At 43.7% G+C, this 19,063-nt stretch overlaps 1 protein-coding gene across 5 annotated transcripts in view; it reads right to left on the bottom strand.

Moving 5' to 3' along the window:
• The window catches only part of LOC119979316 (transmembrane protein 248-like), a 62,506-nt gene that overhangs the window by 42,242 nt on the left and 1,201 nt on the right, over positions 1 to 19,063 (bottom strand). For all 5 annotated transcript variants that reach the window (XM_038821768.1, XM_038821435.1, XM_038821602.1 and 2 more), the window contains exon 2: positions 5,265 to 5,355. The gene's annotated coding sequence lies outside the window, so the exon portion shown is untranslated. The remainder of the gene's footprint in view (positions 1 to 5,264; positions 5,356 to 19,063) is intronic.

Below are 19,063 nucleotides of genomic sequence, written 5' to 3'. Positions count from 1 at the left end.
TCGAACCTGGGACCCTGGAGCTGTGAAGCGATTGTGCTATCCACAATGCTACCGTGCTGCCCAGGTTGGAAACAACCTGCTTCCTATATATTCTATCCTATATATTCCCTTCATAATTTTATATGTTTCTATAAGATCCCCCCTCATCCTTCTAAATTCCAACGAGTACAGTCCCAGTCTACCCAACCTCTCCTCGTAATCCAACCCCTTCAGCTCTGGGATTATCCTAGTGAATCTCCTCTGCACACCCTCCAGTGCCAGTACGTCCTTTCTCAAGTAAGGAGACCAAAACTGAACACAATACTCCAGGTGTGGCCTCACTAACACCTCATACAATTGCCTCCCTAGTCTTAAACTCCATCCCTCTAGCAATGAAGGACAAAATTCCATTTGCCTTCTTAATCACCTGTTGCACCTGTAAACCAACTTTCTGTGACTCATGCACTAGTACACCCAGGTCTCTCTGCACAGCAGCATGCTTTAATATTTTATCATTTAAATAATAATCCCGTTTGCTGTTATTCCTACCAAAATGGATAACCTCACATTTGTCAACATTGTATTCCATCTGCCAGACCCTCGCCCATTCACTTAACCTATCCAAATCCCTCTGCAGACTTCCAGTATCCTCTGCACTTTTCGCTTTACCACTCATCTTAGTTTCATCTGCAAACTTGGACACATTGCCCTTGGTCCCCGACTCCAAATCATCTATGTAAATTGTGAACAATTGTGGGCCCAACACGGATCCCTGAGGGACACCACTAGCTACTGATTGCCAACCAGAGAAACACCCATTAATCCCCACTCTTTGCTTTCTATTAATTAACCAATCCTCTATCCATGCTACTACTTTACCCTTAATGCCATGCATCTTTATCTTATGCAGCAACCTTTTGTGCGGTACCTTGTCAAAGGCTTTCTGGAAATCCAGATATACCACATCCATTGGCTCCCCGTTATCTACTGTACTGGTAATGTCCTCAAAAAATTCCACTAAATTAGTTAGGCACGACATGCCCTTTATGAACCCATGCTGCGTCTGCCCAATGGGACAATTTCTATCCAGATGCCTCGCTATTTCTTCCTTGATGATAGATTCCAGCATCTTCCCTATTACCGAAGTTAAACTCACTGGCCTATAATTTCCCACTCTCTGCCAACCTCCTTTTTTAAGCAGTGGTGTCACGTTTGCTAATTTCCAATCCACCGGGACATAGAACATAGAACAGTACAGCACAGAACAGGCCCTTCGGCCCTCGATGTTGTGCCGAACAATGATCACCCCACTTAAACCCACGTAACCCGTATACCCGTAACCCAACAATCCCCCCATTAACCCCCATTAACCTTACACTACGGGCAATTTAGCATGGCCAATCCACCTAACCTGCACATCTTTGGACTGTGGGAGGAAACCGGAGCACCCGGAGGAAACCCACGCGCACACGGGGAGGACGTGCAGACTCCACACAGACAGTGACCCAGCCGGGAATCGAACCTGGGACCCTGGAGCTGTGAAGCATTGATGCTAACCACCATGCTACCGTGAGACCACGCCAGAGTCTAATGAATTTTGGTAAATCTTCACTAGTGCATCTGCAATTTCCCTAGCCATCTCTTTTAGCACTCTGGGGTGCATTCCATCAGGGCCAGACTTGTCTACCTTTAGCCCCATTAGCTTGCCTATCACTACCTCCTTAGTGATAACAATCCTCTCAAGGTCCTCACCTGCCATAGCCTCATTTCTGTCAGTCACTGGCATGTTATTTGTGTCTTCCATTGTGAAGACCGATCCAAAAAACCTGTTCAGTTCCTCAGCCATTTCCTCATCTCCCATTATTAAAACTCCCTTCTCATCCTCTAAAGGACCAATATTTACCTTAGCCACTCTTTTTTGTTTTATATATTTGTAAACACTTTTACTGTCTGTTTTTATATTCTGAGCAAGTTTACTCTCATACTCTATCTTACTCTTCTTTATAGCTTTTTTAGTAGCTTTCTGTTGCCCCCTAAAGATTTCCCAGTCCTCTAGTCTCCCACCAATCTTTGCCACTTTGTATGCTCATAGGATAACTTAGCATCAGTAACATTTAAAATTAACCTCAGGTTCTGGGAAAACTGATACGTATTACTCTGGAAGAAATAGCAAATTCCTGATTGTAAGTAACATCATGTTTCTTCCATACAGCTCTCAGAGCTTTACAAGTGCCAAAGTACAGATTTTATGAAAGGTATGAAAAGCCATGGTCACTCATCTCCTGATCTCATTACAGCCTTGGTCCAGACATGGACAAAAAAGCTGAGGTGAGAGTGACTGCCCTTGACACCAAGGCAACATTTGACTGGCTGTGGCATCAAAGGTCCATAACAAAACTACAGTTAATGGAATTGAGGGAAGACTCTCCACTGGTTGGAGTCACACCCAGCACAAAGGAAGATGGTTGTTGTAGGTCAATCATCCCTGTCCTGAAACATCACTGCAGGAGTTCCTCAGCGTAGTCTCCTAGGTCCAACCATCTTTGGCTGTTTCAGGGGCAGCATGGTGGTGCAGTGGTAGCACTGCAGTCTCACGGTGCCGAGGTCCCAGGTTCGATAGCGGCTCTGGGTCACTGTCCGTGCAGAGTTTGCACATTCTCCCCGTGTTTGCGTGGGTTTCGCCCCCACAACCCAAAGATATGCAGTGTAGGTGGATTGGCCATGTTAAATTGCCCCTTAATTGGAAAAATGAATTGGGTACTCTAAATTTATTTATTTTTAATCTTTGGCTGTTTCATAAATGACCTTGCCTCCATCGTCAGAAGTGGGGATGTTCACTGATGATTCCACAATGTTCGACATCATATGTGACTCTTCAGGCATTGAAGCTATCCATATGCAAATGCAGCGAGACCTGGACAATATTCAGGCTTGGGATGATTGGTTGCAAGTAACATTGCCTGCCATTTGTGTGGAAACAATGACATCTCCAACAAGAGAAAACATTACCTCTACCCATGACATTCAATGGCATTATGATTGCTCAATCCCCCACAATCAACATCCTGGGGGTTACCACTGACCAGAAACTGGACCAGCCATATAAATGTTGTGGCTATCAGAGCAGGTCAGAGTTTGGGAATTTTGTGAAGAGTAACTCCCCAAATCCTGTCAACAATCTCTAAGGCACAAGTCAGGGGAGTGATGGAAAATTTTCCACTTGCCTGGATAAGTGCAGCTCTAAAACACTCGAGACCCATGACACCATCCAGCTCATCCATCACCTTAAACATTCACCCCCTTCAACATAGACACATTGTGATGGCAGTGTGTACCATATATAAGATGCACTGCAACAACTAATCAAGGCTCCTTCGCCTTCCAAACCCATCACCTCTACCACCTAGAAGGAAAAGGGCATCAGATACAAGGGAACGCTACCGTCTTCTCTCCAAGTTAAACATATCATCCTTTTTCTTAAGCTTACTTTTTTTAAATAAATTTAAATTTAGAGTACCCAAATATTTTTTTCCACTTAAGGGCCAATTTAGATGCACTAATGATGATTTACCAAAATTCACTAGACTCTGGGGTGGTCCCGGTGGATTGGAAATGAGCAAACGTAACACCACTGTTTAAAAAAGGAGGTAGGCAGAGAGCGGGAAATTATAGGCCAGTGAGATTTCCAGAAAGCCTTTGACAAGGTGCCACACAAAAGGTTGCTGCATAAGATAAAGATGCATGGCATTAAGGGTAAAGTAGTAGCATGGATAGAGGAATGGTTAATTAATAGAAAGCAAAGAGTGGGGATTAATAGGTGTTTCTCTGGTTGGCAATCAGTAGCTAGTGGTGTCCCTCAGGGATCCGTGTTGGGCCCACAATTGTTCACAATTTACATAGATGATTTGGAGTCGGGGACCAAGGGCAATGTGTCCATGTTTGCAGATGACACTAAGATGAGTGGTAAAGCGAAAAGTGCAGAGAATACTGGAAGTCTGCAGAGGGATTTGGATAGGTTAAGTGAATGGGCTAGGGTCTGGCAGATGGAATACAATGTTGACAAATGTGAGGTTATCCATTTTGGTAGGAATTGGTAGGATTATTATTTAAACGATAAAATATTAAAGCATGCCGCTGTACAGAGAGACCTGGGTGTGCTAGTGCATGAGTCACAGAAAGTTGGTTTACAGGTGCAACAGGTGATTAAGAAGGCAAATGGAATTTTGTCCTTCATTGCTAGAGGGATGGAGTTTAAGACTAGGGAGGTTATGTTTCAATTGTATAAGGTGTTAGTGAGGCCACACCTGGAGTATTGTGTTCAGTTTTGGTCTCCTTACTTGAGAAAGGACGTACTGGCACTGGAGGGTGTGCAGAGGAGATTCACTAGGTTAATCCCAGAGCTGAAGGGGTTGGATTACGAGGAGAGGTTGAGTTGACTGGGACTGTACTCGTTGGAATTTAGAAGGATGAGGGGGGATCTTATAGAAACATTTAAAATTATGAAGGGAATAGATAGGATAGATGCGGGCAGGTTGTTTCCACTGGCGGGTGAAAGCAGAACTAGGGGACATAGCCTCAAAATAAGGGGAAGTAGATTTAGGACTGAGTTTAGGAGGAACTTCTTCACCCAAAGGGTTGTGAATCTATGGAATTCCTTGCCCAGTGAAGCAGTTGAGGCTCCTTCATTAAATGTTTTTAAGGTAAAGATAGATAGTTTTTTGAAGACTAAAGGGATTAAGGGTTACGGTGTTCGGGCCGAAAAGTGGAGCTGAGTCCACAAAAGATCAGCCATGATCTCATTGAATGGCGGAGCAGGCTAGAGGGGCCAGATGGCCTACTCCTGCTCCTAGTTCTTATGTTCTTATGAGAGAAGCCAAATGCTTTCTAGTGAGGGTGACAAGAAAAGTCCCAAAAAAGTTGTTTCTAGACTACTGTTATGCTTCCTACTCCAGTTCATCTGTCAACACTATTTATGAGCCAGAAAAACATGTAGGAGCAAATCCTATTGGCCAGGAATGTGCACAGAGAAAACACAAATCTTATACAAAACAACATTGTGCAATATCTGGAACGAATTAACCTGATGTCAAGGTTTGGTCTGAAAATCAATACACTTTTAGCACAATGGGCTAAATAGCCGGATTGCAACGCAGAACAATGCCAGCAAAGCGGGTTCAATTCCCCTACCGGCTTCCCCAAACAGGCGCCGGAATGTGGCGACTAGGGGCTTTTCACAGTAACTTAATTGAAGCCTACTTGCGACAATAAGCGATTATTATACTTGCATTTTTTGTCACCAGTTTAATCCTAAATTGTACGGCACTGCTTCAAACATCGAGAAATCTTCCCAAAGGAGATGTCAACAACCAAATGTCACTGCAACGGCAAGAAAATACATTTTAAAGAAAAATCACAATGATAAAATCTATTAGTAAACTTAAAATACAGTACTCTAATTCCAGAGTACTCAAGAACCCGAAGCTTTGCCCAAGGATTTATGACATTCGTCTAATCTTCAATTAGATTTCCATCTTCAGTCATGATATCACTGTTGGTAACCCCGCAAAGCAAAAATATTCTGTTGCAACCATTGCAAGTGTTATTGCTACTGCAATACTCTATTTCTAAACTAATTAAAAAAGCAATTAACTTTGAAAGAAAAAAACAAAGCTAACATTTGAAATAAAAGCAGAAAATGATGGAACTTTTCTCTTTCAGTCGTGGAAAGTTGCAGTTCGAACAATATATTTTATTATCAGTCAGCATTCAGTTTTCCTTCTTGTTTTTCTAGCATCTGATTGGAGGACAATATTATGCCATTGTTTTTATATTCGGTTTGGGGAAGTTATGTTAAACTTGTATAAAACACTGATTTGAGCCTCAACTGAAGTATTATGTCCTGTTCTGGGTGGTGCATCAGAAAGTGCAGGAAAGACTCACAAGAATGGTCCCAGGGATGAGGAACTGCAGTCAAGTAGCTAGTTTGGAGAAGTTAGGACTCTTTTTCTCGGAGAAGAGAATTTTGAGTGGAAATTTGACAAAGAAGTATTTAAAATAAAGGCTGGAAAGAGTGTAAAAATGAAAAATGCTTCCACTGGTGCAGGGATTGAAAACAAAAAGTTCACAGATTTAAGATACTTGGCAACAGAAGCGAAGGTGACGCAAAGAATAACTTTTTCACGCAGCAAATGGTTAAGATCAGGAATTAGCTGCCAGGGTTTGTAGTGGAGGCAGGTTCAATTGACGCATTCAAGAGAGAATTGGATTATTATCTGAGTGACACTAGTCACTAGCAAGGTAGTGACACTCGCAGGGTTGCCAACTCTGATTGGACATATTGTAGGAGATTTGGTGGAAGTGGCATGAGTAGGCTCTAAGGGAGATGAATATGCAGCAAGGGTGAATAATAATTAAAGATTAGAGGAAAATAAAGGTCTAATCAATCTCAAGGGGCTTGATGCAAATCTATCACCCTGGTTTCAACAGGGATGTTATAAGCTGCTAAAACGGAAGAGAATTTTGTTCTTTTTTCCATCTTTGTTTTTAATAAAATAAAATTATATGTTCCCCTCATTCATTCCCATCGTACTTGGACTAACGTGGGCAGCACGGTAGCACAGTGGTTATCACTGTTGTTTCACAGCACCTGGGTCCCAGGTTCAATTCCCACTTGGGACACAAGTCTGTGAGGAGTCTGCACGTTCTCCCCGTGTCTGCGTGAGTTTCCTCTGGGTGCTCCAGTTTCCTCCCAAAAGTCCCGGAAGATGTGAATTGGACTTTCTGAATTCTCCCTCTGTGTACCCGAACTGGCACCGGAGTGTGGCTACTAGGGGATTTTCACAGTAACTTCATTGCAGTGTTAATGTAAGCCTACTTGTGACACTAATGAAGTTCAAACCCCACCGATCACATCGCTGCCCACTAAAATCTCAGCCAATCGTGGGGCCCTCCTAGCTTTCCTTTTGGTTTGAATCTGATTGGGCGGCACTGTGCGTATGTGATGTTACCATGTGGCAAGTTCCATGATGGAAGTTCCACTTCTTGACGTTTGCTGGGACTGACTTTGAAAAAATATTGTTTTAAAATTCCCTGGATTGCTTTCATTGGCCTTGGGATATTGATCCCGATTCTGGTGGCCTCTTTCCCATTGCAGTGGCAACCCTAGGCACCAAGGAAAACGCTCCTGTGGAGAGTCAGGCAGATACGATGGACCATGTAGCTTCCTTCTATGCTGTAACAATTCTGTGGTTCTGGATGTGCTACTAGCCGGTTACCGGCTCCTCACGGACAACGAACAATGATGCCATCCGTCGGTGTTAGGAGGAGCACTTCAAACTGCTCCTCAATCGGGAATCCACCATATCAAAGGAGATAATCCAAGCCATCTGACAACACCCTGTAGAAGATTCCCTCAGCAATTCAGCAACCATCTATGACCTTAAACAGGTCATCCAACAGATGAAAGCCAACAAAGCTTGTGGGCTGGTCAGTATCCTTGCAGAGAGCTACCATGCCAACAGTTATTAGCTCACCACAACTCTACCAGTTCATCCTCCACCTCTGGGACAAAGGGGACTTCACCCGGAATCTCAAGAATGCGATTCTCATGACTATCCACAAGGAGGATAAATGCGAAAAATTACAGAATTGCCCACCTGTCCATTCTAAGATCCTGGCCCACATCCTCCTGAACCGCCTATGTCCTGTCACTGAGATCTTCTTCGAAACATAGTATGGCTTCCGATCCTCCTGTGGTACTACGGATGTGGTCTTTGTGGCTAGCCAGATCAAGTAAAAATGTCAGGAGCAAAATCAAGAATTTTCCTCGGTTTGATCTGACCAAGATGTTTTATTCTTTAAATCGTGAAGCTCTTTGGTTCATCCTCCAATGTTTTGGTTGCCCGTTGAAGTTTGTCACCAGCCTGAGCCTCCTGCAGGACAATATGATCGCCACCATCCTGAGTGGAGGATCTGAAATCGACACCTGACCATCATTGCCCACTTCATCCAAGCTGACCTGCCATCTGGTGTCAGCATCTAGTACTGTCAGGACAAGACACTTTTCAATCTTGATTGTGTCTGGGCAAAACCAAAATTGACCAAGATGAACATTCATGACTTTCAATTTGTGGAAGGCTGCTATGTGGTGGCTCACTCTGTACAGGGCATGCAAAGAATGCTTGACCTCTTCAACACCTCCTGTAAGAGACTTGGCCTATCTTTAAATATTGCCAAGGCAAAGGTCCTCCACCAACCTTCCCCAAGCCAGATATGCATCCCTTGCACCATCTATGTAGACAGAGTAGCACTTGAGTACGTGCAGCACTTGCCATATCCCGGCAGGCACCTCTCCTAAAGGACTATGACGAAACCCAGCACTGAGTCAACCTTGCCAGCGCTGCCTTCAAACTGCACCAACGCATCTTTGACAACAAACCTTTGAAGTCAACAAGTGTCCTGGTTTATAAGGCCATTGTGTTGACCATCCTCCTCTACTGTAATGAAAACTGAACTGTCTATTGACACTACATTTAGATCCCCGAGCCTTGCATCAGCAGTGCTTGCATCAAATCCTGGGAATCAAAGGGGAGGAGCACCGGACGAACGTTATCATCCCTCATGCCGCACCTACCAGCATCGAAACCCTTCTCCTGCAAAACCGACTCCAATGGACGGGCCATTGCACCTGGCTAGCTGCAAACCGCCTCCCTCAGCAGGCTCTCTTCTCCCAGCGGAGGGCAGCCAGCGGAAAAAGGTATAACAATATGCTCAAGGCCACCCTAAAGCATGAAGGGATTAACATCACTGACTGGGAGAAGGTGGCTGCAGACCACTCGGCATGGCTCCACAAGCAACATCCTGGGTGTTACCGTTAAATCAGAAGCTGACTAGCCATATTTTCTCTCTCCTCCCCTCCCCCTCCCCCTCCCAAACCATCTCCAAGGCATAAGTCAGGAGTGTGATGGAATACTCTCCACTTGCCTGGATGAGTGCAGGTCCAACAGCACTCAAGAAGCTTGACATCATCCAGGACAAAGCTGCCCGCTTGACTGCTACCCCTTCCACAAATATTCAATCCCTCACCACTGACTAACAGTGGCAGCCTTGTGTACCATCTACAAGATGCACTGCAGTAACTTATCAAGGTTCCTTCGGCAGCAAACTTCCAAACCCACGGCCACTACCATTTAGATTGTAGAAGGACAAGAGCAGCAGATACCTGGAAACCCCACCCCTTAGAGATTCCCTCCAAGTCGCTCAACACCCTGACTTGGAAATATATCGCCATTCCCGCACTGTCGCTGGGACAAAATCCTGGAACTTCCTCCGTACCAGCATAGTGGGTGTACCTCCACCTCAGGAACTGCAGCAGTTCAAGAATGCCACTCGCCTTCTGAAAAGAACTAGGAATGGCAATACTGGGCTAAATCGCTGGCTTTTAAAGCAGACCAAAGCAGGCCAGCAGCACGGTTCGATTCCCGTAACAGCCTCCCCGAACAGGCACCGGAATGTGTCGACTAGGGGCTTTTCACAGTGACTTCATTGAAGCCTACTCGTGACAATAAGCGATTTTCATTTCATTTTCAAAAAATGCTGGCCTACCCAATGACACCCACATTCCATCATTTACTTTTTAAAACCTGGTGCAACAAGGCTCAAGCCACTTGGTTCAGCGACTTGACATTGAGGCAGAATGGCGGTGGCAGAGGAAGGAGAGGAAAGCCAACCCAGTGCTGTGAATTCTCCCACCCCCACAAAACAACATGCCCCCACTGTGAAAGAACTTGTGGTTCCAGAGTTGCGCTCCTCAATCATATGAGGACTCACCAAGCCTGACGGGAATTATCCTCTATTTCAAGGGACTGCTGTCTCCTCCGACTAGCATCAGTTCACAATTCTTGGGTTTTGTGCAAACCTGCAGCAATCGCAAATTAAACCTTGGAAACATGTCATTAAAGCCATCAATCAGGAATCTCCCTAATTTGCTTGGGAAATTCCATCAGTTCCACAGGAAACATGCACACATTAGCTGAATACAGAATCATTACAACACAGGCAGCAGCCTAAACCTCAAAATAAAGCTGTTGTAAATCACAAGGTCTAGTCACAATGCATCTGCAACAATTTTTTTGGCCAACTCATTGCTTATGGAACAAATATGAAATAACATTAGTCAGGAGCAGTATGGTGGTGGTGCTGCTGCTTAATGGCACTGAGGACCCAGGCTCGATTTCTGTCCTAGGTCACTGTCCGTGTGGAGATTCCACATTGTCCCCAGAGCCTGCGCGAGTCTCACGCCCACAATTCAAAAAGATGTGCAGGGTTTGTGGTCGGCCATGCTAAATTGCCCTTAACTGGAAAAAAAGAACGAGTACTCTAAATTTATTTTTTAAAATGAAATAACATTAGCCTGGTTTACCTAGATACATAGAAGATAGGAGCAGGAGGCCTTTTGGCCCTTCGAGCCTGCTCCGCCATTTATCACAATCATGGCTGATCATCCAACTCAATAGCCTAATCCTGCTTTCTCCCCATAACCTTTGATACCATTCGCCTCAAGTGCTATATCTAGCCGCCTCTTGAATATATTCAATGTTTTAGCATCAACTACTTCCTGTGGTAATGAATTCCACAGGCTCACCACTCTTTGGCTGAAGAAATGTCTCCTCATCTCTGTCTGAAATGCCATGAAGATTCACCTGAAGAAGGAGCCGTGCTCCGAAAGCTCGTGTTTGAAACAAACCTGTTGGACTTTAACCTGGTGTTGTAAGACTTCTTACTGTCTGAAATGGTTTACCCTGAATCATCAGACTGTGACCCCGGTTCTGGACATCTTCCCTGCATCTACCCCATCTAGCAATTCTTACATACCTTCCCACAGACATCTTAAGAGAGATAATAATAAAGGCTTAAGAGTACCTTTCAGACATATCTTCATGACAGGCATAGGAAAAGGAATGATGGCTTTTTTTCTAGTGGTAGTGGGACAAACAAGGACCAAAGCTGATAGGTACGATATAAAAGTAAATCACACAAGCAAGATTTCTGTGGGTTACTTATTTGCAGTCGTTGATCAGGACGAGTGTGCTTCTTAGTTACTAACCTGATCTGTGTCTTGAAGTCCATCGCTCTAAAGAGGAAATTGCGCTAACAATTGTTTCCATTTCAAGTACTGTTTTGCATCTGCAACTAAACTAGGCAGCAGGGTAGCATGGTGGAACTAGGGCAGCAGGGTAGCATGGTGGTTAGCATAAATGCTTCACAGCTCCAGGGTCCCAGGTTCGATTCCCGGCTGGGTCACTGTCTGTGTGGAGTCTGCACGTCCTCCCCCTGTGTGCGTTGGGTTACGGGTATAGGGTGGATACGTGGGTTTGAGTAGGGTGATCATGGCTCGGCACAACATTGAGGGCCGAAGGGCCTGTTCTGTGCTGTACTGTTCTATGTACTATGTTCTAAACATGACACTTGGGAATGTGATATCCTGTTTATGATGGTTGTAAACTAGATGCCAAATATACATTGAATTTGTTTCAGTATACAGTACGGAATACACATGGTAAGGAGATAAAACCCACTGTAAGGATCCAGTGCGAGGGCTTATGTCCATCAGTCCAATCCTAAAACCTACCCTAGAAAATGGAGTTTGTTCAAAAGCCTGGATTGATCAAGGGTACAAAACCAACCCCCACGTGGTTTTTTACCCCCAAAATTCTACCTTTCACCAAATGCCAACATTTGACTACATTTCAAAGAATAGATATCTAACATCAGCCTCTGAAAGTACAGGCCCTTATCAAAATCTGGAAAGACCCAAAAATCAGCTACATTCGATCCTGGCACCATGGGAATTAAACTCTTTTATTTTTATTTTTACCTAAATGTTTTTAACATGTTGGGCCTAGGACTTAAAATCTGTAACATCCTCAAATTCTGCACACATCAGGTCCCAAGCTTCCTGGATAAGGGATCCGGTACCTGTAAACAGAATTCTACAACTTCTATTCCAGTAGTGGGCAGGTTATACTACACATATTTAATCCGGAACGTGGTTTAGAATTATAAATTGCACAGAAACAAATCACATTGAGAGCTATATTCTTAAAATGATATATTATGCATGGATATATAAATAAAAATTTATTATTTCTTGTGATTATTTTTCTTTTGATAATGTACAGATACAGTGGGGTGGCATGGCGGTTAGCAGTACCGCCTCATGGTGCCAGGGACCTGGGTTCAATTCCAGCCTTGGGTGAGTGTTTGTGTGGAGTTTGCACTTTCTCCCCATGTCTGCGTGGGTTTCCTCCAGTTTCCTCCCACAGTCCAAAGATGTGTAGTTAGGTGGATTGGCCAAACTAAATTGCCCCATAGTATCCCAAAAGACATGCAGGTTAACTGGGGTTACTGGGATAGGACGGGGTAGTGGGCCTAGGTAGGGTGAGCATCGGTGCAGACCTGATGGGCCGATGGCCTCCTTCTGCACTGTAGGAATTTTTTGACCTTCTATGATTCTATATTCACCAGCCCAGCCCAACCCAAATAATGAGAATGCCCAAAACAGACTTCAGCCTCAAATATCACCAATTTACTGTCTCAGAAAGGTAACACGTTAAACAATACATAACTCAGACTTCATATATTTAAAATACACAAAAGACGAGAACACCCACTTATCAAATGCAATCACTGAGTCACATTATGCAAGCTTTCAGAATCTGCAGCCAACTGGAATACACCAGCTGTGCTCTTAACACCAACCCCCTACTTCCGGTGTAGGTGGGATCACTGGGAAGGGTGCAGATGGTTGCACACAGTACGAGCTCTACTGCAACTAAATATATTTGAATACAATAATAAACGTATTACATTCTTAATTATAACTGCATGCATGATTGGTGATCATTTTACCTGAAAAACACTATCTTCTAATTATCCTTAGCTGCTTGCCCATACTCAATGAGCACTTGTGTCTAGAAGGGAAATTAAAATATCTGAGATAATTTCCGGTCTGTTCTGGATTAGCTGTTCTCAGCTGGCTACGGGCTACAAAGTCAGCTGGATACCTCACTCTGGACCCTTGTGTTGACGTTGACACCAATTGAGGGAGGATTGGTCTGTCTATGATGTCTTCCATTACTTTATATAACTTGCTGAAATGTCTAGCGTCACATTCGAAACTAAACTGAGCTCTAGACTTCAAACCTTAACCAGCACGAGTTAGCATCTTCAGAAAGAAGAATTTAAAGAACTATTAAACATAATTTTCGTAATAAAGAATCCACATATTTCAGAATTATTGCGCAGATTGAAAACCATGAAGTGTGTTAAGTAACAGATGAATGAATTATTTGGTTTAATTTTGTATTAACAATATTTTTGTTAGGAAATCTACACAAATATTCAACATCAAACAAAAATGTTTGCAGCATCAGGATCTAGCAGTCCCAAGTCAGGCAGGCAAAGCATGGACCAGGAAAAAAAAATATAGCTATGTCAGCTTTATCCAAGTGCGCTTTGACATGAGTCACAAGAAAGCATCTGCTATTTTTTTTTGTTAATTCATTTTTGGGATGTGGGTGGCGCTGTTTAGGCCAGCATTTACTGCCCATCCCTAGATGCCCTTCAGAAGGTGGTAGTGAGCTGCCTTCATGAACCACTGCAGTCCCTCAGCTGTAGGTACATTCACAGTGCTGCTAGGGAGAAGTTCCAGGATTTTGACTCAGCAACGGTGACTGAAAGGTGATACATTTCCAAGTCGGTGTGGTGAGTGACTTGGAGAGAACCTCCAGGTGATGGGATTCCCAGGTATATGCTGCTCTTGACCTTCTAGATGTTAGTGGTTGTGGGTTTGGAAGGTGCTGCCTGAGGAACCTTGGTGAGTTACTGCAGTGCATCTTGTAGATGGCACAAACACGGCTGCCACTGATGGGTCAGTGGTGGAGTGATTGAATGTTTGTGGAAGGAGCAGTCAAGCGGGCTGATTTGTCCTGGATGGTGTCGTGTTTCTTGGTGATGAGCCGCACTCATCCAGGCAAGTGGAGAGAATCCCATTACATCCCTGACTTGTACCTCGTAGATGGTGAAAAAAATGAAAATGAAAATCGCTTATTGTCACGAGTAGGCTTCAATGAAGTTACTGTGAAAAGCCCCTAGTCGCCACATTCCGGCGCCTGTCCGGGGAGGCTGGTACGGGAATTGAACCGTGCTGCTGGCCTGCTTTCAAAGCCAGCGATTTAGCCCAGTGAGCTAAACCAGCCCCTGGTGGGCAGGCTTTTGGGGGGGGGTGTTTAGGAGGTGCATTACTCGCCGTAGGACTCCTAATCTCCGACCTGCAGGATGGGACGCGGGTTCACGTGAAGGACTGGGCTGTACTCACGACTCTCTGTAGTTTCTTATAGTCTTGGGCTGGGCAGTTGCCATACGAGGCTGTAATGCAGCCAGATAGCGTGCTTTCTATGGTGCATCTGTAAAAATTGGTAAGAATCAATGTGAACATGCCAAATTTCCTGAGGAAGTAAAGGCGCTGATGTACTTTCTTGGTCGTAGCATAGACGTGGGTGGACCAGGACAGATTGTTGATGTGCACACCTAGGAATTTGAAGCTATCAATCATCTCCATCTCGACACCATTGATGCAGGCAGGGGTGCTTCCTGAAGTCAATGACCAGCTCCTTAGTTTTGCTGATGTTGAGGGAGAGATTGTTGTTGTTACACCTATCTCATAGAACATACAGTGCAGAAGGAGGCCATTCGGCCCATTGAGTCTGCACCGACCCACTTAAGCCCTCACTTCCACCCTATCCCCGTAACCCAATAACCCCTCCTAACCTTTTTGGTCACTAAGGGCAATTTATCATGACCAATCCACCTAACTTGCACGTCTTTGGGCTGTGGGAGGAAACCGGAGCACCCGGAGGAAACCCACGCAGACACGGGGAGAACGTGCAGACTCCGCACAGACAGTGACCCAGCGGGGAATTGAACCTGGGACCCTGGCGCTGTGAAGTCACAGTACTATCCACTTGTGCTACCGTGCTGCCCTCCTCGTGAATGGTGCTGAACATTGTGTAGTCATCTGTGAACTTCCCACATCTGACCTTATGATGGAAGACAGGTCATTGGTGAAGCAGCTGAAGATGGTTGGGCCTAGGACACTATCCTCAGGAACTCCTGCAGTGATGTCCTAGAGCTGACATGATTGTGGCTATTTATTGGGGCTGGTTTAGCTCACTAAGCTAAATCGCTGGCTTTTAAAGCAGACCAAGCAGGCCAGCAGCACGGTTCGATTCCCGTACCAGCCTCCCCGGACAGGCGCCGGAATGTGGCGACTAGGGGCTTTTCACAGTAACTTCATTGAAGCCTACGCGTGACAATAAGCAATTTTCATTTCATTTTCATTTCATCATTGTGACCGTTTCACCACAATAGTCAATTTAATACCAAATCATGACAGCTATTTCATGTAGCTCCTTTAACGTAGTAACATGTCCCAAAGTGCTTTCGGGGTTATCAAATAAAGTTTTATTTATATCAAATGACTGTCACTACTTCCTTTCCATGCCCATTTATCAAGTTATCATTTATAATAATAAAATTGCAATAAAAGGAGAGGTGAGGCGACTTGTGGACCAAAATAGAAATTCACATATAGAGGCAGGGCTAAAATTATGAATAGGCAATAGAAAGGCTAGCTGTATGTAAAACGTACAAGTCAACAGGATCAGATAAGATGCAGTTTAGGATACCAAGGAAACTGAGGGTTGAAATTACAGCAGCATTGGCCATAATCTTCTAATCCTCTTTAAATGTGCGGGTGGTGCCAGAGGACCCGTAAATTTGCAAATATTGCACCCTTGTCCAAATAAAGGGCACAAAGGTAGTTCAGCAACTACAGACCAGTCAGTTTAACTTGGGTGCTGGGAAAGCTTTTAGAAATGATAATCATGGACAACTTTAACAAGTTACCAGTACAAATGTGGATTAATTAAAAGAAGGCAGCACTGATTGGTTAAAAGCAAATTATGTTTAACTAATTGAGTCTTTAGATGTGGAAACAGGTACAGTTAATGGGGGTAATGCAGATGATGCAGGGTATAAAGACTTTGATAAAAGTGCCACATAACAGGCTCATCGGCAAAGTTCAAAGCCCATGGAATAAAACAGAGTGGTGATATGGAAACAAAAATGATTGAGTGACAGGAAACCGAGAGCAGTAGTGAATGGTTGTTTATTAGACTGGAGGAAAGCATACAGTGGGGTTCACCATGGGTCAGTACCAGAACCACTGCTGTTCTATATTAATGACACGCAGATTTGGATGTGCAGGGCACAATTTTGAAATTTGCTGATCCCATAAAATTTGATAGTATTGTGAACTTCAGGAGGATAGCAATAGACTTCAAGAATACAGGCTGGTGGAATGGGGTAGACGCGTGGCAGATAAAATTTAATGCAGAGAAGCTTGATATAGTATGCCAGGAAGAATGAGGAGAGGCAATAAAAAATAAAGGATTAAATTCTAAAAGGCCTGCAAAAGTAGAGGGACCTGAGGATGTATCTGCACAAATTGTTGAAGTTGGCAGGGCAGGGTGAGAAAGTGCTTAATAAAGTATGTGGGATTCTTAGCCTTAAAAACAGAGGCATTAAGAACAAAAGCAAAGTGAACCTTTATAAAACAATGGGTCAGCCTCAACTGAAGTATTGTGGGTCTAATTCTGGGCACACTTTAGGAAGAATGTCAAGGCATGAGAAACAGTGCTGAAAAGATTCATAAGAATGGCTCCAGAGATTAGCGACTTCAGTTACGCATAGATCCGAGAGCCTGGGGTTGCTCTCCTTTCGAGAGGGCGACAGATTTCATAGACATGTTCAAAATCAAATTGCTCCCAGGGTGGCATGTAGCACAGTGGATAACACTGGGACTCCGACGCTGAGGACCCGGGTTCGAATCCCGTCCCTGGGTTACTGTCTATGTGGAGTTTGCACATTCTCCCCACAACCCAAAGATGTGTAGGTTCCGCACAACATCGTGGGCCGAACGGCCTGTTCTGTGCTGTATTTTTCTATGTTCTTTTTTCTATGTGCCACACTATTGGCCACACTAAATTGGCCCTTAATTGGAAAAAAAAATTGGGTACTCTAAATTTAAAAAAAAATCAAACTGCTCCCTTTGGAAGTGTCAAGAACCAGAGGAATCGACTTACGGTGAATTTGGGTTTATAAATTTAAAGTACCCAATTCATTTTTTGTCACCAGTTAAGGGGCAATTTAGCATGGCCAATTCATCTTCCCTGCACATTTTTGGGTTCATAGGATTTACAGTGCAGAAGGAGGCCAGTCAGCCCATCAAATCTGCACCGACCTCTGGAAAGAGCACCCCACTTAAGCACATGCTTATCCCCAGGACCCTGTCCCCATAACCGCGCCTAATCTTTTTGGACACCAAGGGCAATTTATCATGGCCAATCCACCTAACCTGAACATCTTTGGACTGTGGGAGGAAACCAGAGCACCCGGAGGAAACCCACAGACACGAGGAGAACGTGCAGACACCGCACAGACAGACAGTGACCGAAGCCGGGGATCGAACCTGGGGCCCTGGAGCTGTGAAGCAACTGTGCTACCGTGCTGCCCACATGGGTTCTGGGGGTGAGACCCACGCAGACACGGGGAGAACGGACAGTGACTCAGGGCAAGGATCAAACCTGGATCCTCAGAATCATGCACTGCACCACCCAGCGACTTACGGTGAATGACAGAAGAACCATAAGTGACACGAGAGAAAACAACATTTTTTAATAAAGTGAGTGTTTAGGATTTGGAATGCAGTGCCCGAGAGTGTGAAGGAGGCAGTTTCAATCATGGCTTTCTAAAGGCAATCAGAAAATTGGAGAAAGAAGTTGCAGAAAGGGCAGGGATAGGCGACTGGCAAAGTTGCTCTTGCATATCGACGTGAAGGGCTAAATAGCCTCCTTCTGTGCTGTAACTATTTCTGTGATTTATCACTTTGCCAAGAATTTTGATTGTTATTTCATAATTATACAAGAAGTGATGGCAATATAAAGTTACATCTTCAACATCCAAAAAAGGAAAATCCTCTAGTTGGACCTGCTTTGAAGCTTGTTCTAGAAGAGTTCACTGTCTTTTTTAAAAAAAAAGTATTGAGCAGGATTATACAAAAACAAACTTGCCAAATAAATTTGGTGAATGTCCTGTTTCTGTCATACTGAAACTATGCGCAAGTGTTGCAATTATAGGCTATGCAATAATAATGCACTTTCAAACAAAGGAGAAAAAACGTGCAACTTTTATCAACTGTGCAACTTGTTGCAGTAAATTAGGAGTGCCGTCTCTCAGTGATCAGCATGGCAGTTAAATAAAAGTTTTTGGGTTTGCATTTTATTGGATTTAAACATTTTGGTAAGTTGAACTTCAGTGCGGTTTGTTTAGACACTGTAGTTCTAAGTTAAAAGAAAGTCTTGCAATTAGGAATATTACCATGGACACTACTGACCAGACATCACAGGAGTCGCAATGGTTTTGCAATTCCCTTAGGTTGTATAAAAAAACTCTTTGCTTGTTGTTGCATAAGATTTTCTCCTCCTTTAAAGTATCCTTGCCTGACCTTTTAAGATGCTACTTTTGACGTTTACACTAATTTTTGGGGGAGGATTTCAAATTATTGTTTTAAAAAATAATTTTACTGTTCATCAACTTCACAGGCTAATCTAGTGTCTTTGTGAAATTAATAAATATGTGCCAATCCCAATTTAAATCTGAAATGCCTAACTTAGCTGAGATACAAAGCATCATTAAAATGCAAAATGTTTTAATCTAAAATATTAATACTTAGAAACACAATATTTAAAGCAGCTGCATACACACAATCCTGTTTTTAGAAGTGGTGGATGTTAAGTATTATTAGCTGCATTAAAAATTCATCTGGAAAAACAGAAAACTTTGCTTCAAAATTGGCCATATTAGCTTGCAGGTACAGTGATTAGAAGACAAAATGTTATCCAAAGTGGAGAATAGTATGTACCAAAACTGACATGGGAAAGTTTGCTCCTGGGAAAAATAATCC

Source organism: Scyliorhinus canicula, chromosome 1 (assembly GCF_902713615.1).
Source record: "Scyliorhinus canicula chromosome 1, sScyCan1.1, whole genome shotgun sequence".
In the NCBI taxonomy this organism is placed as follows: Eukaryota; Metazoa; Chordata; class Chondrichthyes; order Carcharhiniformes; family Scyliorhinidae; genus Scyliorhinus; species Scyliorhinus canicula.
Note: the sequence above shows the minus strand (reverse complement) of the source record. Positions and strands in the feature narration are given on the sequence as shown.